Consider the following 7,892-nt stretch of genomic DNA (forward strand, 5'->3'; position numbering starts at 1 on the left):
ACTTGAGACTGTTGAATAGATAGAATTTTGGGGAAATTTCTATTTAAAATAAGGGTAATTGCGTGGTCCAAACAGAACTGGCTGGTATCTCAATCGACACAAAAGAAGTAAGTAACCAAGAAAAGAATTTCTGGCAAAAACATAACAATCTGCACTGATAGCAGCAGACAAGCAATATTAGCTTCGAACAGACAGCGTGTCACCTCTGGGCTAGTACTAGAGTGCCACAAGATTTAGCCAAAGCCTCGGTAGATAATAACATTATCCTGAGGTGGGTTAAAGGGCACGACAAGAGTAAAGGTAATCACATTGAACCCAGGTTTGTGTTCAATGAACCCTACAAAATTCAAATAAAACAGAACACAGAGTCATATGCTACAAATGCAATACGCATATATACAGACGGCTCAAAAACCAAAGAAGGCTCAGGATGTGGAGTGTACTCCAGATCACTAAGCCAAAGAATTAAGTGGTAAATGAGAAAAAATACCAGCGTGGTCCAAACAGAACTAGCTGGTATCTCAATCGCCACAAAAGAAATAACCAGGAAAGGAATTTCTGGCAAAAACAAAACAATCCGCACTGACAGCAGACAAGCCCTATTAACCTTGAACAGACAACGTGTTAGCTCAGGGCTAGTACTAGAGTGCCACCAATATTCAGCCAAAGCCTCGGTAGATAATAATATTATCCTGAGGTGAGTTGAAGAGCATAACAGGAGTAAAGGTAATCGCATTGCCGACTCTTTAGCCAAGGAAGGGGCTGGACTAAGAATTTTAGGACCCAGTCGCACCCACGGCCTGATTACTTCGACAATTGCGGAACTAGTCAAATGTTACACCCATGCTCAATCTCTAAAGAGATGAAATGGAATCAAAGAATGCAATCTTGCCAGGATTACCCTGGGCGGCCCTAGGAAGCTGGCGCCGAAGAAATATCTGTTGATGACCAGGAAAAATCTACGCTTAACAGTAGGATTTCTGACCGGCCACTGTCGACTAAAGACACATCTCCATAATATGAGGCTAATGGACACACATCTATGCAGGATGTGTGAACAGGAAGATGAAACTGCCAGGCCTGTCCTATGCGAGTGCCCGGAGTTATCGTCAATATGAGAGTGTGTGTTCGGCGAGTCTTGGCCTACACCTGCCGATATAAAGGAGATATCTCCCAGCGTCCTGTCCACCTTCCTGAAAAGGACAGGATGGACGATGACCTAGGAGGACAACTCCTCGGGAGAATGTACAATGGGTCACATGTGGCCTAAGTGTGTGGGCTTACACTCACCCTCTCTACTCTACAGATACAGAGAAGGGTAATTGAAAATATTAGCGGAGCTACTTGAGACTCTTGAATAGATAGAAATAATATGATTCAATTAATAATAACTAATTGGTATAAAACATTTTTTGAATATATATATATATATATATATATATATATATATATATATATATATATATATATATATATATATATATATATCAAAAATGAAATGACATATATATTTCAATCGAATCTCAGAAGGGTTAAGATGTTATCGTAGGAAAATAAGTTTTTATGTACCCTATGGATCACTCCCATATTGATTTCAATTTAAGAGCCACCGGTAGACAGCTGTTTCAGCCAATTGGGCATCGTCAGTACCGGGCAGGCGGTCCTCCATTGAAGACAAAATGAGAAAAACCAAGAAAGCACTTGATAAAAATAGCTGCGTAAACGCAAGCGAAATATAAGTGGAACCACCTATTGGTGTGACACCCAAGTCAACTTGCCAAGTTTATGCAGCTATTTTTATCAAGTGCTTGCTTAAACTACCTATGTAATTTATTTCTCTATTCTTTTAATTCCTTATCTCTTATATTGAAAAAAATCAATCAAAATTATTAAACTACCTATGTAATTTATTTCTCTATTCTTATAATTCCTTTTCAAACTAGAATTCAAATTATCTATTCAATTATTTATTAAGTGATTTCATTAATAATTCAAATTCTTATTTATATAATAGTTCATCAAGTAGTTCCGACAACGCTTTCGATTATCTTTTTTAATTTGAAATTTCCCCAAAACTATATCTATTCAACAATCCTGCTAGCTCCGCTGACACTTTCAATTACTCTTTTTAAATAGAAATTTTCCCAAAATTCTATCTATTCAACAATCCTGCTAACTCCGATGATACTTTCAATTATCCCTTTTTGAATAGAAATTTCCCCAAAATTCAATCTATTCAACAATCCAGTTAGCTCCGCTAACACTTTCAATGATCCCTTTTTAAATAGAAATTTTCCCAAAATTCTATGTATTCAACAATCCTACCAGCTCCGCTAACATTTTCAATCACTCTTTTTAAATAGAAATTTCTCCAAAATTATATCTATTCAACAATCCTGCTAGCTCCGCTCACACTTTCAATTATCCCTTTTTAAATAGAAATTTCCCCAAAATTCAATCTATTCAACAATCCAGTTAGCTCCGCTAACACTTTCAATTACCCTTTTTGAATAGAAATTTTCCCAAAATTCTATCAATACAACATTCCTACTAGCTCCGCTGACACATTGAATTATCCCTTTTTGAATAGAAATTCCCCAAAAATTCTATCTATTAAACAATCCAGTTAGCTCCGCTAACGGTTTCAATTACCCTTTTTAAACATAAATTTCCCCAAAATACTATCTATTCAACAGTCTCAAGTAGCTCCGCTAACATTTTCAATTATCCTTATTTTAAACAGAAGTTTCCTCAAAATGCTATTCTATTCAACAATCTCAAGTAGCTTCACTAACAGTTCCAATTCTCCCTATTATGAATAGAAATTTCTCCAAAATTCTATTTATTCAAAAGTCTCAAGTTGCTCTGCTAGCATTTTCAGTCACACTTATTTTTAATAGAAATTTTCCCAAAATTCTATCTAACAGTCTAAAGTAGCTCCACTAACATTTCCAATTATCCCTATTCTAAATAGAAATTTCCGCAAAATTCGATCTATTCAATAGTCACAAGTAGCTCCGCTAATATTTTCAATTATCCTTATTTTAAATAGAAATTTCCCCAAATTTCTATCTATTCAAAAGTCTCAAGTAGCTCTGCTAACATTTTCAAATATCTTTATTGCAAATAGAAATTTCCCCAAAATTCGATCTATTCAATAGTCTCAAGAAGCTCTGCTAACATTTTCAATTATCCTTATTTTGAATAGACATTTCCTCAAATTTCTATCTATTCAACAGTCAAAAGTAGGTTTGCTAAAATTTTCAATTATCCTTATTTTAAATTGAAATTTCCTCAAAATGTTATCTTTTCAACAATCTCAAGTAGATCCGTTAACATTTTCAATTATCCTTATTTTAAATAGAAATTTCCTCAAAATGTTATCTTTTCAACAATCTCAAGTAGATCCGCAAACATTTTCAATTATCTCTATTTTAGATAGAAATTTTCACAAAATTATATTTATTTGACAGTCTCAAGTAGCTCCGCTAACATTTTCAATTATTCTTATTTCAAATAGAAATTTCCCCAAAATTTCATCTATTCAACAGTCTCAAGTAGCTCCGCTAACATTTTAAATTATCCTTATTTTGAATAGACATTTCCCCAAATTTCTATCTATTCAACAGTCTCAAGTAGATTTGCTAAAATTTTCAATTATCCTTATTTTAAATTGAAATTTCCTCAAAATGTTATCTTTTCAACAATCTCAAGTAGATCCGTTAACATTTTCAATTATCCTTATTTTAAATAGAAATTTCCTCAAAATGTTATCTTTTCAACAATCTCAAGTAGCTCCGCTAACATTTTCAATTATTCTTATTTCAAATAGAAATTTCCCCAAAATTTCATTTATTCAACAGTCTCAAGTAGCTCCGCTAACATTTTAAATTATCCTTATTTTGAATAGACATTTCCCCAAATTTCTATCTATTCAACAGTCTCAAGTAGATTTGCTAAAATTTTCAATTATCCTTATTTTAAATTGAAATTTCCTCAAAATGTTATCTTTTCAACAATCTCAAGTAGATCCGCAAACATTTTCAATTATCTCTATTTTAGATAGAAATTTTCACAAAATTATATTTATTTGACAGTCTCAAGTAGCTCCGCTAACATTTTCAATTATTCTTATTTCAAATAGAAATTTCCCCAAAATTTCATCTATTCAACAGTCTCAAGTAGCTCCGCTAACATTTTAAATTATCCTTATTTTGAATAGACATTTCCCCAAATTTCTATCTATTCAACAGTCTCAAGTAGATTTGCTAAAATTTTCAATTATCCTTATTTTAAATTGAAATTTCCTCAAAATGTTATCTTTTCAACAATCTCAAGTAGATCCGTTAACATTTTCAATTATTCTTATTTCAAATAGAAATTTCCCCAAAATTTCATCTATTCAACAGTCTCAAGTAGCTCCGCTAACATTTTAAATTATCCTTATTTTGAATAGACATTTCCCCAAATTTCTATCTATTCAACAGTCTCAAGTAGATTTGCTAAAATTTTCAATTATCCTTATTTTAAATAGAAATTTCCTCAAAATGTTATCTTTTCAACAATCTCAAGTAGATCCGCAAACATTTTCAATTATCTCTATTTTAGATAGAAATTTTCACAAAATTATATTTATTTGACAGTCTCAAGTAGCTCCGCTAACATTTTCAATTATTTTTATTTCAAATAGAAATTTCCCCAAAATTTCATCTATTCAACAGTCTCAAGTAGCTCCGCTAACATTTTAAATTATCCTTATTTTGAATAGACATTTCCCCAAATCTCTATCTATTCAACAGTCTCAAGTAGATTTGCTAAAATTTTCAATTATCCTTATTTTAAATTGAAATTTCCTCAAAATGTTATCTTTTCAACAATCTCAAGTAGATCCGTTAACATTTTCAATTATTCTTTTTTCAAATAGAAATTTCCCCAAAATTTCATCTATTCAACAGTCTCAAGTAGCTCCGCTAACATTTTCAACTATCCTCATTTTAAACAGAAATTTTCCCAAAATTTTATCTATTCAACAATCTCACGTAGCTCTGCTAACACTTTATATATATATATATATATATATATATATATATATATATATATTTAAATAAAATCTTTCAATTCGTACATATGGATTGGAGCGTCAGTATATATTAAAAACAAACAATCAATATCGTTTACCATTTAAAAAACTTAACATAACCTGTTGTTATATGTTGCGGCATGTCGTTAACATATAGGAGAAAGAGTAGTGGTCCGATAACAGATCCTTGAGGTATACCAAGTTTTACGGCAGAGAATCAGAAAGTACATTATTACAAGAGACATACATAGTTCTTCCCGTCATGTAGGATTTGATCCAATTCATGATGTTAGATGAGAAATTACATTGTCTTATTTTTTTCAAAAGAAATTCTACGCACACCGTATCGAATGCCTTCGATACGATTTTGTTGTTTGATGTTCCAAAAAAGTACATAAGTAAACATTTTGGTGAGTGTTTATTTCAAGTGTTTTTTTATTTTATAAACCCTTCTTCTTGCACCATCAGAGGGCCTCGCCAAATATACCTTGCCCACAATAAATGTAATTCTTGCACCACCACTGTACTCGAATCATTTGATTAGAAAAATTACTGAAACTATGGATTTGCACACATTTTAAACGATTAAACTTGCAGCACTCGAAATATAACTTTTAAAAAATGATGTAATTTTTTTCAATGGAAGTTGAAATTTACTTATATGAGTAATTTCAAATGTTTTGCCTCAATTTTGTTTTCATCCGTTAATTTTCTGTTTTGTCGTTTAATTAATTCACATTTATTATTATATACTATTTCATATCATTAGTGAAAAATTGGATATCTTATTGTATTTGATGTGAATATAATAAAATAAACATAAATGTAAAAGCTCTTAATAAAAAATGTGAAAAGGGCAGAAAAATAATTTTCCAATAGAAACAGTTAAGTACTTTTTTATATTTTTGGAGTATTGAAAACACTAGAAAATTATTTTGCAGATCAAATGCTCTTGTCAGAAAAATGTCTCCCTTTAAAATTTTTGCATAATTTCAATGATTTGCTTAACTCTGATCAATTTTTTGTCTAGATTAAGCTGATTTCATTTTTAATTCATATATCTATGAACTTAAAATTGTTCTTTTGATTTATTCTCATTCTCAGATTTTACACATTCACGATATCGATAACAGTTCTCGAAAAAATGTTATCTATACGATGTGCATCCCACTGTATAGTTGGATAGGTGCTAAAAATAAGTATGTACTTCAACGGTTATTTCTAAATAAATATATATATATATATATTTAGGGAGTGAGAATTATAAGTACCTCATTATATCAGCAATTTTCAATTCACATTTTCAGAAACTGTTCAGAAAAACTATGTGATAACTAACAAAAATTGGAAATGCGTGTAAAGGATAGTCGAAACAAATGAAAGAAATCAAAGAAAAGAAAAAGGAGTAGATTTGTGATGAGTCACGAAAATCTGTTTAAAATCTGTTTTTCCGTTAACCAGCCGTCGCACCCCTACGAACGACAACCCTCAAATGTTGAAACTTGTGCGAGCTGAGGACTAACGAGGTCTTACCTTTTAACGTGTGCTTCCTAACACGGGTTGGACGATAGCAAGTGAAAATCGATCGTTCAGCTTGGGGCTTGAATCAGCGACCAACACGGCGATCGATTTGAGTGAGTGAACAAAGCACCCACGTCGAACCGACCGGGTACCGTCGAAAAAACTACTTTCACATGAAAATTGAATTACACAAAAACACTTTTTTCTATTCAGTTTGTACTCCAAACATACTTCAGTAATTGATTCAGATATCATATATAGGATTGCTACACAATATGATATACAAAATAGGTAATATTTCACTTACATGAAACATTGTCATCTTCGATGGCGGACATCAATGTTTTGGAATAAGACACTTGTCTTATTGCCTTTTTAACACCAATCTGGATAACATTACAAGATAAAGCACTCATTCTTTTCATAAACTTACCATATCATGTCACAAATGAGTTAAATCTACTCATGTCAACGATGACAGCATGTAATACCAGCAATAGGAATCTTGTTTGAATTGAAAGGGGTATATTTTTACGAGAGATTGAATTTCTGGAAAAGAAAGGCTTTGTGTGTTTTAATGTTCATACAAAAGTAGTTGTTTCTAAAGTACTGTTTCTTTCGTGTAATTCAATGATTATATGAAAGTAGTTGTTTCGAGAGGGTCTTTTCTTCAGTTTCTGTCTAAAAGTTACTTTTTCGCATGATCTACACATCTTTGTGAATAGTTTGAAGTCATTTGCTTTCTTCATTTCTTTGGAAAATTCCTATAATTTTTTTGAATAAAGATGGAGGATTAGAAAGTCAACACCGTTTTTTTCCAAAAATTTGATATCTCCTTAAAATATCCCCCTTTCAGTTTCAATTTATTCTGAATCATCATTGTCCGTATAATTTTATGTTTTGTTCGAGAATATATAGATTTCATTTTTGTTAGAATATGCTTCATGTTTTTTGAGAAAAAACTTCTTGCTTAGTTATTAATAACCAAAAACTGTCGGAAACTTTCAAAGTAGTAATATTATGGGAGAAATAAGTGCATCGTCTTGTAATGTTATCTAGAAACGGTGCCAAAAATGTGACAAAACAAATGTATTAACTTTGAAGTACATCATTGAAGATAGAAGTGTTCCATCTATGTCAATGCCTGTTTTTTGCATTTTTTTGAATGGTATCTGTTGGGATTCAATTACGGTTGTTTGTGGCACAAACTGAATGGGAAAAAATGATTTTCATGTAATTCAATGATCATGTGAAGTAGTTGTTTCAAAATAATTTTTGTTTTCAGTTTATA

Source organism: Leptinotarsa decemlineata, unplaced genomic scaffold (genome assembly GCF_025532065.1).
Source record: "Leptinotarsa decemlineata unplaced genomic scaffold, Ldec_3_MD MMD2_tig00001019_RagTag_RagTag, whole genome shotgun sequence".
Lineage (NCBI taxonomy): Eukaryota > Metazoa > Arthropoda > Insecta > Coleoptera > Chrysomelidae > Leptinotarsa > Leptinotarsa decemlineata.